The sequence below is a fragment of the Saccopteryx leptura genome, chromosome X (genome assembly GCF_036850995.1).
Source record: "Saccopteryx leptura isolate mSacLep1 chromosome X, mSacLep1_pri_phased_curated, whole genome shotgun sequence".
In the NCBI taxonomy this organism is placed as follows: domain Eukaryota; kingdom Metazoa; phylum Chordata; class Mammalia; order Chiroptera; family Emballonuridae; genus Saccopteryx; species Saccopteryx leptura.
Genome location: NC_089516.1, coordinates 12,876,205 through 12,890,157, shown reverse-complemented (window position 1 = coordinate 12,890,157; position 13,953 = coordinate 12,876,205). Strand labels below are relative to the sequence as shown.

Sequence of the window (13,953 nt, the reverse complement as noted above, 5' to 3'; positions counted from 1 at the left end):
AGTGCATGTTTTCCATATTTATGAATATTTCATTAAACAGATTTTTTTCAGACATAAGATTAATAAATTATTTTTAAAAGAGCAATAGATATTTAAGATACATGTGCCTGGTCACACTGGTGAATGTGCATATGTGTAGACAGTCATGGTACTTGGGGCAATGAGGTCTTTATCCTCCTCTTCCCTTTTTTTGCTTGTATTAATGTTTTTAAAATTATATATAAAAATCACGTATTACTTTTTTTTTGTTTGTATTTTTTGTATTTTTCTGAAGCCGGAAACGGGGATAGACAGTCAGACAGACTCCCGCATGCGCCCGACCAGGATCCACCCGGCACGCCCACCAGGGGGCGACGCTCTGCCCACCAGGGGGCGATGCTCTGCCCTTCTGGGGCATCGCTCTGTCGTGACCAGAGCCACTCTAGCGCCTGAGGCAGAGGCCAAGGAGCCATCCCCAGTGCCCGGGCCATCTTTTGCTCCAATGGAGCCTAGCTGCGGGAGGGGAAGAGAGAGACAGAGAGGAAGGAGAGGGGGAGGGGTGGAGAAGCAAATGGGCGCCTCTCCTGTGTGCCCTGGCCAGGAATCGAACCCGGGACTTCTGCACGCCAGGCCAACGCTCTACCACTGAGCCAACCGGCCAGGGCCCATGTATTACTTTTGTATTACCAAAAAGAGGGAAGGATATTTTCTTTCCTGCTTCACAAAAGAAGTTTGAAGCTCTGTTAAGGCTGGTAAGAATAGGACTTGGTCTGAGGCAGAATTTTGGCAGGTGGTGATGTTCTGTGGACATGGCTCCCCAAGCCCCATTGTGAGGAGGGATGCACTGCCACTCCAGATCTGACTCTGCCCTGGGCTCAGCAGTGCCTAGCAACAGTCTCTTCTCTCCTCCCCTTGACCCAGTGGGGATGTCAGGTACCACAGTGGGGGTCCCTCTCCCAGTCTCTGACTGCTTTTCTGCATTTCAGTTTTCTGTGCTATTTCTTTGAAGTTGAAAATCTTGAAGGTTGTGTTTTAGGCACTATTTTTTTCTTTTTTTTCCCCCTTCTTCTTTTTCCAAGTGAAAGGAGAGGAGATAGAGAGACAACTCCTGCAAGCGCTCTGACTGGGATCCACCTGGCAATACCTGCCTGGGCCGATGCTCTGGCCATCTGGGGCCATGCTCGCAACTGAGCTGTTTTTATTGCTTGACGCAGAGGCTCCTTGGAGCTATCCTCAGAGCCCAGGGCTGATGTGCTCAAACCAACTGAGCCATGGCTGCGGGAGGAGGAGAGAGAGAGAGAAAGAGGGGGGAGGGAGAGGGGAAAGAGTGGAGAAGCAGACCAGGAATCGAACCCAGGACATCCACACACCAGGCTGACGCTCTACCACTGAGCAAACCAGCCAGGGCTCAGCAACTATTTTTTTTATTGAGTTATAACTGACATATAGCATTATATTAGGTTCAGGTTTACAACATAATGATTTTATATTTGTATATATTGCAATATGATCACCACAGTAAGTCTAGTTACCATCTGTCACCATACATAGTTATAATTTTTTTTCTATTTTTCCTATGATGAGAACTTGTAAGGTAGATATTCAGTATAGTATTTTTTTTTTTTTTTGCATTTTTCTAAAGCTGGAAACAGGGAGAGACAGTCAGATAGACTCCCGCATGTGCCCAACCGGGATCCACCCGGCACGCCCACCATGGGGCGACGCTCTGCCCACCAGGGGGCGATGCTCTGCCCATCCTGGGCGTCGCCATGTTGCAACCAGAGCCACTCTAGCGCCTGAGGCAGCTGCCACAGGGCCATCCCCAGCGCCCGGGCCATCTTTGCTCCAATGGAGCCTTGGCTGCGGGAGGGGAAGAGAGAGACAGAGAGGAAGGTGCGGCGGAGGAGTGGAGAAGCAAATGGGCGCTTCTCCTGTGAGCCCTGGCCGGGAATCGAAACCGGGTCCTCCGCACGCTAGGCCGACGCTCTACCGCTGAGCCAACCGGCCAGGGCCTAGTATTTTTAACTATAGTCACCATGCTATACGGTACATCCCCATAACTTATTTATCTTATAACTGGAAGTTTGTACCTTTTGACCACCTGCGCCTATTTCACTCCACCCCCGTCTCCCCTCCCTCTGTCAACCGCCGATCTGTTATCTATATCTGTGGGCTTGTTTTTGTTGTTTTTATTTTTTAGATTTCACATATGAGTGAGATCATACAGTATCTGTCTTTCTCTGTTTGACTTATTTCACTTATCATAATTCCTTCGAGGTCCGTCCATGTTGCTACAAATAGCAAGATTCATTGTTTTCTATGGCTGAATAGTGTGTAGATATCACATCTTCTTTGTGAGCTCTTGTATTTTAAAGGACACCTCATCTGAATTTTATTAAAAAGCTCTCTCTGACCAAAGTGATGTGAACAAAATCCCAGACTTCGGAGAAATTAAGATTTTTTTTCACTCTATCTAAAACAGTAATGGATACCTAGTAGGTGCTTCATATATATCAGTGGAGTGAATGAATGCCAGTCACTGTGCCAGACGCTTCAGAGAAGCCCCAAATGAGGAGAACAGTCTCCTCTTGAATGGGGCCCAGTTAGGTGGGAGGGACATGTGGACACAGAGGAGGACAGTTCCGGCCTGGTCCAGAGAGGGTGTGCCTGCCTTGAACTGCTAATCCTGCGTAACTCAGCCCACCCCTCCTGGCCTCGAGAGCCAGCCAAAGCGGAAGTCGCCCTCTTCTCTGTGCTCACCTCCATCGTTCAGCCATCAAACACCTACAGAGCACCTGCTCTGGGTGCAGGATTCTTCTCAGCCCTCTTGGACCTTGCCTGAAAATGGACAGCAGACATAGCGTCAGGTGGAGCCAAGTTCTGTGAAGAAAAAGAAAAGCCAGTCAGATGACAGAGTGGTGGAAGGGAGTAGCTAGCGAAGGCGGTCAGGGAACACTGCTCTGAGGAAGTGACATTTGAGCCGAGAGGGAGCAGGCCACATTGATTTGTACCTTACTGCACTATGCTGCCCACTGAGAGGGTGGGGCCTGACCTGGTTATTGTGGCACATAGGTACTCAGTTCAGTGTCGAGAGAACGAGAGGCAGAGGGGAGGAGTCTGGAGGGCGAGGATGGGCTGGGCTGGCCAGTATGGGCAGAGCGAGAACCAGTCCCGCCCAAAGACTAGCCCTTCGCCGCCTCTTTCTTTCTGGGCCATTCATTGGTTTATTCTCCCAGCGATCAGTTTCTTAACCTTTCACTTTCCTGGGCTGCATATTTTACTTGGGGAATTTTCAAAGGATGACGGATGCCAGCTTCTATACTGTGCTACTGGGAATTCCTGCCACTTAGCAAAGAGGAATGAATGGAATGGCCTATATTTTCAGAGCCCTAGACATGTTATTTCTAGTGCGGGCAGAAAAAATAGTAACCTTGAGCACAACTAGATTTCCTTGTGTACTGAAGAAAGTACCAGAATCATCAACCCCTTAAGAGGGACCTTGGGGATAGAAGGTGCTTGTGTACCTCGACATCAGAATTGCTAGTTGAGAGGTCTAAAGCGAAGCAAAAGTTTCTTGACTTTAAGATGTTCAGAAAGAGCCTGACCAGGCAATGGCGCAGTGGATGGAGCGTCGAACTGGGATGCGGAAGGACCCAGGTTCGAGACCCCGAGGTCGCCAGCTTGAGCGCGGGCTCATCTGGTTTGAGCAAAAGGCCACCAGCTTGGACCCAAGGTTGCTGGCTCGAGCAAGGGGTTACTCGGTCGGCTGAAGGCCCGCGGCGGTCAAGGCACGTATGAGAAAGCAATCAATGAACAACTAAGCTGTCGCAATTTGCAACGAAAAACTAATGATTGATGCTTCTCATCTCTTCGTTCCTGTCTGTCAGTTCCTATCTATCTCTCTCTCTGACTCTCAATCTCTGTCTCGGTTTAAAAAAAAAAAAATGTTCAGAAAGATTGTTTCTCCCTGGGTGAAAATTAGTGGCTGAACTGCACCGGGTACGGACCAGGTCTGAGAAACCTGGTAAGTCAGGTAGACCACGAGGGAATTCTGAAAATCCAGCCAGACTATGCAGCAATGAAAAAGAATGGATTGCAGCCGCCCACAATCAGTGGCATAATGTTGAGCAGAAAAAGGAAGGTGTAGAAGAATGCCATTTATATATATTGAGTCCTCAAATGTGCAAAACTATATACAGTGTTTTTATAAGAATATTCATGTGGTGCCTGACCTGTGGTGGCGCAGTGGATAAAGCGTCGACCTGGAAATGCTGAGGTCGCCGGTTCGAAACCCTGGGCTTGCCTGGTCAAGGCACATATGGGAGTTGATGCTTCCAGCTCCTCCCTCCTTCTCTCTCTCTGTTTCTCTCTTTCTCTCTCTCTCTCTTCTCTAAAAATTAATAAATAAAATAAACTAAAGAATATACATGTGGTAAAATGATTTTTAGAAAGAGAAAATGGCAAACATAAAATGCAAAGTGATGATGACCACTGAGTGGGGGGGTGGTCAGGGAGGTCATTCTAGCATAATTATAATGTCTTTTTTTGAACTAATTGGTGAATGTGTGGGCATTTGTTATATCACTCCTTATAACTTTCGTATTTTATAAATATTCTTTTGCATACACAATATTGACGAAAGATGAGAAAGAAAGAAACACTTGATTTATAAAAAGGTATCACACATAAACCCCAAACAGGGTAACATTTTCGGGCTTTCCTCTGTGCGGACCAAGTGTGTGATTTTTTTTTTTTTTTAACAGAGACAGAAAGTCAGAGAGAGGGATAGATAGGGACAGACAGACAGGAACGAAGAGATGAGAAGCATCAATCATCAGTTTTTTGTTGCGACACCTTAGTTCAGTGGTTCTCAACCTTTCTAATGCTGTGACCCCGCAATACAGTTCCTCGTGTTGCGGTGACCCCAAACCAAAAAATAATTTTGGTGGCTACTTCATAACTGTAATTTTGCTACAGTTGTGATTCAGAATGTAAATAATGTAAATACCTGATATGCCTTATGTATTTTCCGATGACTTTAGGCGACCCCGCTGGGGTTGCAACCCACAGGTTGAGAACCGCTGCCTTAGTTGTTCATTGATTGCTTTCTCATATGTGCCTTGACCGTGGGGCTACAGCAGACCGAGTAACCCCTTGCTCGAGCCAGCGACCTTGGGTCCAAGCTGGTGAGCTTTTAGCTCAAACCAGATGAGCCCGCGCTCAAGCTGGTGACCTCGGGGTCTCAAACCTGGGTCCTCCGCATCCCAGTCCAATGCTCTATCCACTGCGTCACTACCTGGTCAGGCCCAAGTGTGTGATCTTTAAAGCACACTGGGTGTGATGTGGCTTGGGGCTTAGTCCCTCTGAATCCCCCCAGATACGAGGGTTATGTGATGAATGGCTACGCAGTGCATTGTTCCCTTCGCAGATCCCAGATAAACTGAGCCACTTCTGGGTGGCTGTGCATATTAATGGCATTGCTCTTTTCAACATCCCACTTTCTTTTTATTGTTCACATTGTTGGATACTTGTATGGGTTTTAGAAAACTAGCTTCAGCAGCATTCTCAACGATGCGGCTGGAGCGTAGCTTTGTTCTCGTAACCTAGAGAGAGGAAGTCAAGTGTGGCCATGTGGATTGAGCCGGCCTCTGCGGGTGCCGCCTGTGCTCTCGGTTCTTCAGTGTGAAATACTCTCCAGGGCTCTCAGGTTCTTAGAAATATATTCTAAGTCACTTTGGTCATTATTATGGGGAAGGTTTCAGTTGTCTATTTCTGCTATAACAAAGACCCTAAGATTTAGTGGCATAAAACAAACAATCTGTCATTAATTCTCCCAGGTCTGTGACATGGTCTTACCAGGACGGTCTCTCTTTGGGTCTTTAGTGTGGCTGCTCTGTGGGCTGATTTGGGCTCAACAGGCACTTTTCATTTGGGGCTTTTCACGCAACTGCAGTCCAGTGCCAGGTGGGCGGCTCTTTGGCCCCTTGAGTGTGGCTCTTCCACAAAATACCACATGCAGGCGCTACCTCGATAAGGAATGTACCTACCTATATAGTTTAAGTTTAAAAAATCTGGCTCTGAAAAGAAATTTCAATTGTTGTACTGTTGATATTTGGCTCTGTTGACTCATGAGTTTGCTGACCACTGAGCCTAGTCCAACGTGGCCTGTTCACCTGACTGGCAGCTGAGGCTGGCTGTTGGCTGGATTTGAGCTGGGGCTGTCAACTGGAAGAGAGTGCCCATAAGTAGCCTCTTCATATGACTTTGGCATGCCACAGCATGGCAGCTGAATTCCAAGAGGGAGTATCGCCAGGAGTGACGTATTTCCCAAAACAGGAAGTGGAAGCTGCCAGGCTGGTTAAGGACTATGCCCTGCATTGGAACAGCATTCCTTTTTTTTTTTTTTTTTTTTTTTTTTTTGGTGACAGAGGGACAGACAGATAGGAAGGAGAGAGATGAGAAGCATCAATCCTTTGCTGTGGCTCCTTAGTACAGGTGCCATTCCGACAGGCCTCTCCGGTAGGTGTGTGACATGGCTATCCCACAGATGAGTGTCTTCAGTGGGTCAGGGCTTCCTGCACTGACAATTGAACTGTTCGCACCACCACCATTCTCAAATAGGTGTTTGCACTGTTACCTGAAAGTTTTCTCGGAAAGGCTATTTGAAATGTTAAGTTACACCCCTCCTCAGTCATAGTTATACACTCACCCGGTCCACAATCTGATATTTTTCAGTCTTACTAGAGAATAATTTGAGTTTAGAGCAATTTTTGAAAGTTTTTTTATTGTAAAATCATTTCAGTCCTACAGAAGAATTGCAAGATTAGAACAAAGAATTCCTGGATCGCTTTCATCTTGTTGACATGTGGCCACATTTGCTTCATCGTTCCCATCCCCCTGCTCACTGTCATTCCTTTCCATAGACACACACACACAGTTTTCCCAGAACCCCTTGGGAGTAACTTAAAGATGTCATGACCCTTTACCTCTAAGAACGAAAACATTCTTTTTTTTTCATTTTTCTGAAGCTGGAAACAGGGAGAGACAGTCAGACAGACTCCCGCATGCGCCCGACCGGGATCCACCCGGCACGCCCACCAGGGGCGACGCTCTGCCCACCAGGGAGCGATGCTCTGCCCATCCTGGGCGTCGCCATGTTGCGACAAGAGCCACTCTAGCACCTGAGGCAGAGGCCAAGGAGCCATCCCCAGCGCCCGGGCCATCTTTGCTCCAATGGAGCCTTGGCTGCGGGAGGGGAAGAGAGAGACAGAGAGGAAAGCGCGGCGGAGGGGTGGAGAAGCAAATGGGCGCTTCTCCTGTGTGCTCTGGCCGGGAATCGAACCCGGGTCCTCCGCACGCTAGGCCGACGCTCTACCGCTGAGCCAACCGGCCAGGGCGAAAACATTCTTTTGTATAGCCAGGTACAATTGTGAAGTCAGAAAGTTTAACTTTGACATAATGGTGTTACTTAATTTACAGTCTGTATGCCACTTTGCTGGTTGTTCCAGTGAGATCCTTTAGAGCAGGGGTCCCCAAACTACAGCCCACGGGCCACATGCGGCCCCCTGAGGCCATTTATCCGGCCCCCGCTGCACTTCTGGAAGGGGCACCTCTTTCATTGGTGGTCAGTGAGAGGAGCATAGTTCCCATTGAAATACTGGTCAGTTTGTTGATTTAAATTTACTTGTTCTTTATTTTAAATATTGTATTCTCTCTCTTTTTTTTAATTTTAAAATAAGATATGTGCAGTGTGCATAGGGATTTGTTCATAGTTTTTTTTATAGTCCGGCCCTCCAATGGTCTGAGGGACAGTGAACTGGCCCCCTGTGCAAAAAGTTTGGGGACCCCTGCTTTAGAGCATTTTTTGTTTTTCTGGGATCCACCCCAGGCTCTCACACTTTGTTGAGTTGTCTCCTTAGTCTCCTTTAGCTTGGAACAGTTCTTCATCCTTTTTTGTTCATCACCTAGACATTTTCAAAGATCACAGGCCTGACATTTTGGGGGGATTATTTGTTGATTTGGTTCAGTCTGCTGTTTCCTCTGGTATAAAGTTGTTCTTTTCCTTCCCAGGAAGGAATAAACTATGAATAAATACCGACTTTAAATAATGTTGGCCAACCTGTGCTGATGAGGCCCCTACCCTCTCCCATCCTGTGGGCGGGGTGTGTTCACTGTGTCTGCAGTCATGGCTTTGGAAAAAATACAACCAGATTCCAAGCTATGGAGGGAAAAAGTCTTTTGGGATTCTGATTTGCAGAAAACTCAATATTCAGAAGCGTGGCAACCCTCTCCCGAGAGTTATTCTTGCTGCTCTACTTACAGAGATGTTTGTTCATGTTTTCTATAGTCAGGAGCCTTAAAAGGACAAATAATCCTGCCTTGCACACCAGGAAGGCCTATCTCTACCACCCCAACAAAACTTGAGTCCCCTTTTGTTAGATTTTTAATCACAGAAGTATCGAATTTTTAAAAATTGAAGCAGAAGAGGTATAAAAAAGCAAGGTGGAGAGCCAGCGACTTGGACGCCAGCCCTGGCCTCTCATCTGTTGACATCTCTGGGGAAGGGTCATTTAAGCATTTAGGAACTAGATCGTCTTATTTCATATATGCTTAATAGTTATTTCCTACCCACCTCACTGGGTTTTCATGGCGATCAAATTGACTCCTATTAAATAGACAAGAAAGTATTTATACTTAAAACTCTGTGAAACCACAGTGAGTTCACCTGATTAATTTGTGTTCAGTTTGTCTCATCAGCCAGTATACTTCTTTCTAGGAAATTGGTGGGGAGATGACTTTGCCAAACTGTGTGTGGGCAGGGCTGGCCAGCGCCCTGGGCCCTCCCAGACCACACCGCCTGGTTCAGGGTACCCAGCAGCAGCTCTGGCAGGTGCCTGGTGCAGGGCTAAATCGTGTAGGGAAGTGACGAGGCAGAATGAGCAGGAAACTCTAAAGATACTGAAATAAAATAGGGAACTTCTACGATTTTCTTCTGTGTTTGATCACTTGCTGTTAAAAAAAAAATCTGTGAGTTGCCTATACTTCCCTAATTTGAATGGTGTGTGTGTGTGTGTGTGTGTGTGTGTGTTCTCTAATTTTTCTGATTATTGGACAGGAGCTGAGATAGGGGATTATAAAAAGACTAATTAATATATAGAGTTTTTTGCCTGCACCACTGACTGGTGGTGCAGTGGATAGAGCGTCGGACTGAGATGCAGAGGACCCAGGTTTGAGACCCCAAGGTCGTCAGCTTGAGTGCAGGCTCATCTGGTTTCAGCAAAGCTCACCAGCTTGGACCCAAGGTCGCTGGCTTGAGCAAGGGGTCACTCTGTCTGCTGTAGCCCCACAGTCAAGGCACATATGAGAAAGCAATCAATGAACAACTAAGGTGTCGCAACACACAACAAAAAACTAATGATTGATGCTTCTCATCTCTCCGTTCCTGTTTGTCTGTCCCTGTCAATCCCTCTCTCTGACTTTCTGTCTCTGTAAAAAAACTCTCTCTATATAGAGTTTTATCACAAATAGTTCACCCTTCTCAGATAGAAATTGTTTTTAAATGTGTGCTCATGGCTAATTGGCCCGGTTTTATTTAGAATAAGAGTATGTGACATGAACAGAACGTACGTGTAACTGCTCTGTTAAACAAGTTGAAGCAAGGCTCCTTGGGCGAAGGCAGCCCGAGCCATCAGAACCGCTGCCATCCAGGCCACGTGGCCTTTCCTCCCTGGGATTGTGCTCCTGCCCCGCACTGCCATCTGTGGGCCCGCACATTGACTGAGGGTGTAGCTTCATCACGCCCAGTTCCCTTCTGATAGGGAGCCATTGAAGCCAGACCCAGCGGGTCACTTTGGGATCCAGATGCTGCTGGCTTTCTGCAGCGAAGGCTGGACTGTCGGATGGATTGGACCTGTCGCCAGTTCAGGCCTCTTACCCATTTCCGCCAGTCCAGCCAGGGGCCCCTCTGGGTGGGAGTTGCGTCTGGAGAAGGGCCCCTTGTCCGTCTGCCCGTCTGTGGGCAGAGGGGCCAGCACTATAGAAGCCTAGCATGCAGCTCGTTGCAGGCAGGTCCAGTGAGGGCGCGCTCAGAGGCGCCCAGCACCTTTGCGCAGTCTCACTGAACAAAGAGGAGGAGGAGAGGTCCGGGAGGAAGAGTAGAAGGCTTTTTGTCAGTCTTGCTAATACCAGCAATTCTTATTTCACACGTCAAGGTCAGAGTGCTGATGGAGGGGAAGCTTTCTCTGTCTGCATCATCTACTAGCAAATAGCACTCTTTTTTTTTTCTTTTTTTTTTTTACATTTTACATCTTTTTTTATTTTTTACAGAGACAGAGAGTGAGTCAGAGAGAGGGATAGACAGGGACAGACAGACAGGAATGGAGAGAGATGAGAAGCATCAATCATTAGTTTTTCATTGCGACACCTTAGTTGTTCATTGATTGCTTTCTCATATGTGCCTTGACCGCGGGCCTTCAGCAGACTGAGTAACCCCTTGCTGGAGCCAGCGACCTTGGGTTCAAGCTAGTGGGTTTTTTGCCCAAACCAGATGAGCCTGCGCTCAAGCTGGCGACCTCGGGGCCTCGAACCCGGGTCCTCTGCATCCCAGTCTGATGCTCTATCCACTGCACCACTGCCTGGTCAGGCTCAAATAGCACTCTTTCCATCGCCTCTCTCCGAACCCCAGCACAGAGTAATTCTTTGCCATTCCCTGGCCATATCCTGTGATTGGACCAAAGCTGCAGCTCGTGTGCATACACTATTCCAGGGAGTGGGCGACTCGCTTTGATCTTCACAAGGCACCGGACCGGGTCCCTTGAGACACCCTCCTGGCGGTTATAGCAACCTTCCGGCCCGGCAAGCAATATGTAAGGAGGGCATTGCTGAGCAAAAGGTCGCCTGCCATATGTTGTACCGGTGATTTGAACCTAAACGCAGGCAGGGTTTCACAGCTGATTGGAAACCTGCTCGGCAGAGCACTGTCATCATGAGAGAGCAGGGCTGTGGCCTCCTGGCACAGTTCCTCCTGGCTTTGCGAAAGTTTGTTCTTGTCTGTGAGAATTCAGAATTCTGTCTTATTATATATTTAATCCACACTGATAACAATTGAGTGCTTACTCTGCGCCTGTTCTAAAATGATCATCTGGGCGTCTTGGTGACCCCAAACCCAGGCTTAACCACCATGGCAACACAGGGCCTAGGACAGCGTTGTTGACGTGGACTCAGGGAGACACGGGCTCAGAGCGCAGCTCCACGGCCGCCTTAACCTGGCTCAGTCTGCTCTGCTCACCTGCAGGGTGACGCTCATAATACACCGGTGTCAGACTAGACTGTGTGTTGGCAACGAAAAGGACTCACATACAAAGTTGTATGTGTATGCACTCAGCAGCACACTGGCTGGCGTGTGGACAGCTCTCAGGAAGCCAGACCCAGTTTTGGCCCATGGGTGTTAATGGAAGTCTGAGCTGCACGTCATTCACGAAGGGAGCAGGTGTGACTGTGCCCAGACACACAGGTGCTAGTAATTTCCCGTCAAGCTCAGGCTCTCGGGGAGCCCATGGGCGTGCCTCGGGGTCACTGTGGGGATCAGTACACTGCCCCTTCCCCTTCACCCGTGGCAGCTGCACTTTTATCTGCTTTACACAGGCAGAGGGTGTGTGGGTGTTAGTGTGCATGTCTCCCTTCAGTGGTTCCCAGCTAGGGGCCATCTTGCCCCGGATAGGACGTTTGGCAATGTCAGGAGACATTTCTGATCATCACAACCAGGGGTGGGGGATTGGGAATTGCTACTGGGTCTCATGGGTGGAGGCCAGGCATGCAGTTAAACACTCTGCAGTGCACAGGACAGCCTCACGACAGAGGTGACCCGGCCCCAGTCAGTCATGGCAGGGTTGGAGAAACCCTGGTGCATATGCATATGTATTTGGAGGGGACCGGAGCATTCTGTGGATGACTTTTATTTGGTTAAGAGTCTAGGAGTGAAATTAGGAAAGCAGGGTTATAATAGTACGTCCATAAAGAATTGCCTGATTGCCTTCAGAATGGTGGGCCTGTGTCTGCAGAGGGGAGGCGCCGTCTGCATGGACGAGGTGTCACAGGAAAGTCACTGTGGCCAGTGTAGCAGTTCTTTCTGGGGCTAGAGGCTGCAGAGGGGTAGACAACCCACCATGGAAGTAGAATCAGAACTGATTCCATATCAATAAAATGGCTGATGCTGAAAAACTGAATTTTAACAATTTGAATTATGTTCACGCCATATTTATTGGGTTGAGTGATTAAATTACTGTGTGGCCCTCAGCCTGGCACTCGCTGAGAGAAAGTGTTCTCCTGTACACCTGAAACTGGCCTTGGAGCAGGGGTCCCCAAACTTTACACAGGGGCCAGTTCACTGTCCCTCAGATGGCCGGACTATAAAAAAATCTATGAACAAATCCCTATGCACACTGCACATATTTTAATGTAAAAAAACAAAACGGGAACAAATACAATATTTAAAATAAAGAACAAGTAAATTTGAATCAACAAACTGACCAGTATTTCAATGGGAACTATGCTCCTCTCACTGACCACCAATGAAAGAGGTGCCCCTTCTGGAAGTGCGGCGGGGGCCGGATAAATGCGGCCCACAGCCGTAGTTTGGGGACCCCTGCCTTGGAGTGTGAGAGTCAGTGGAGGCTGGCCTGCTTGTTCCCCAATCCACGTACCACCTGAGGGTCATTTTCCAGCTCAAGACCAAGTTTAAGATTGATGTGATTATGGTTTTTCTTTATCATCAAGGTTCGATTAGGTAACTCCAAAAGCCTCTGGTGCGAATTGGCCTTTAACAGTAGGCTGAGTGGCCATTTTTATAGATCAGAAGCAGTTGAATACAGCAATTTCATCAGATCTTTCAGCCTGCTACAGGACTGAGTGACAGTTTCTGATTTATGTGCAGATTACTTTATGTTCTTTCTAAAGGAACTCTATAAATGCCGCATCCCTGTGCGAACTTCTGGGTAATCTCTGCGTCTAAAGCTAGGCTGTTACCTACGTGCTCAACATTCAGCGCTCATAGGAGCCAGGGCTAGACCAGCACATCCCTGATGGGCCACCTTCCACCGCACATAAGACAAGTGCCTGTATTTAAATAAAGCAGTGTTTCCCTGGGTGGAAACGGGCTTGTCCTCACCTTTTGCATCTTCCTGGTAGCAAGAGAGATTCTTTTAAACCTGAAGACCCTCCAGGGCCCTGGCCGGTTGGCTCAGTGGTAGAGCGTTGGCCTGGCGTGCAAGAGTCCCGGGTTCGATTCCCGGCCAGGGCACACAGGGGAAGCGCCCATCTGCTTCTCCACCCCTCCCTCTCTCCTTCCTCTCTGTCTCTCTCTTCCCTTCCCACAGCCAAGGCTCCACTGGAGCAAAGTTGGCCCAGGCGCTGAGGATGGCTCTATGGCCTCTGCCTCAGGTGCTAGAATGGCTCTGGTTGCAACAGAGCAACACCCCAGATGGGCGGAGCATCGCTCCCTGGTGGGCATGCCGGGTGGATCCTGGTTGGGCGCATGCGGGAGTCTGTCTGACTGCCTCCCTGTTTCCAGCTTCAGCAAAATACAAAAAAAAAAAACAAACACACACAAAAAAACTGAAGACCCTTCAGAAAAACACTTCTTCCTACCTCTTGACTGACTTTGTTTCTTACCATTTAAAAAGGAACCAGATGTTATATATTGGTAAAGGTGAAATTTATTGTTGTGTGTGTGTGTTTGTGTGTGTGTGTGTGTGTGTGTGTGTGTGTGTGTGTTTAAAAAGGAAGCAGGAACCTTGAACACATTATGCTGGGCAAAATAAGCCAGCTACAAAAGGATAAACCCTGACCTGACCAGGTGGTGGCGCAGTGGATAGAATGTCGGGCTGTGATGCAGAGAACCCAGGTTCAAGACCCCGAGCTCACCAGCTTGAGCGTGGGCTCATCTGGTTTGAGCAAAGCTCACCAGCTTGGACCTAA

The 13,953-nt window shown here is 48.1% G+C and overlaps 1 protein-coding gene across 7 annotated transcripts in view; it reads left to right on the top strand.

The window, feature by feature from the left end:
• MAP7D2 (MAP7 domain containing 2) overlaps positions 1 to 13,953 on the top strand; it is a 131,649-nt gene that overhangs the window by 93,981 nt on the left and 23,715 nt on the right. The window lies entirely within an intron of this gene.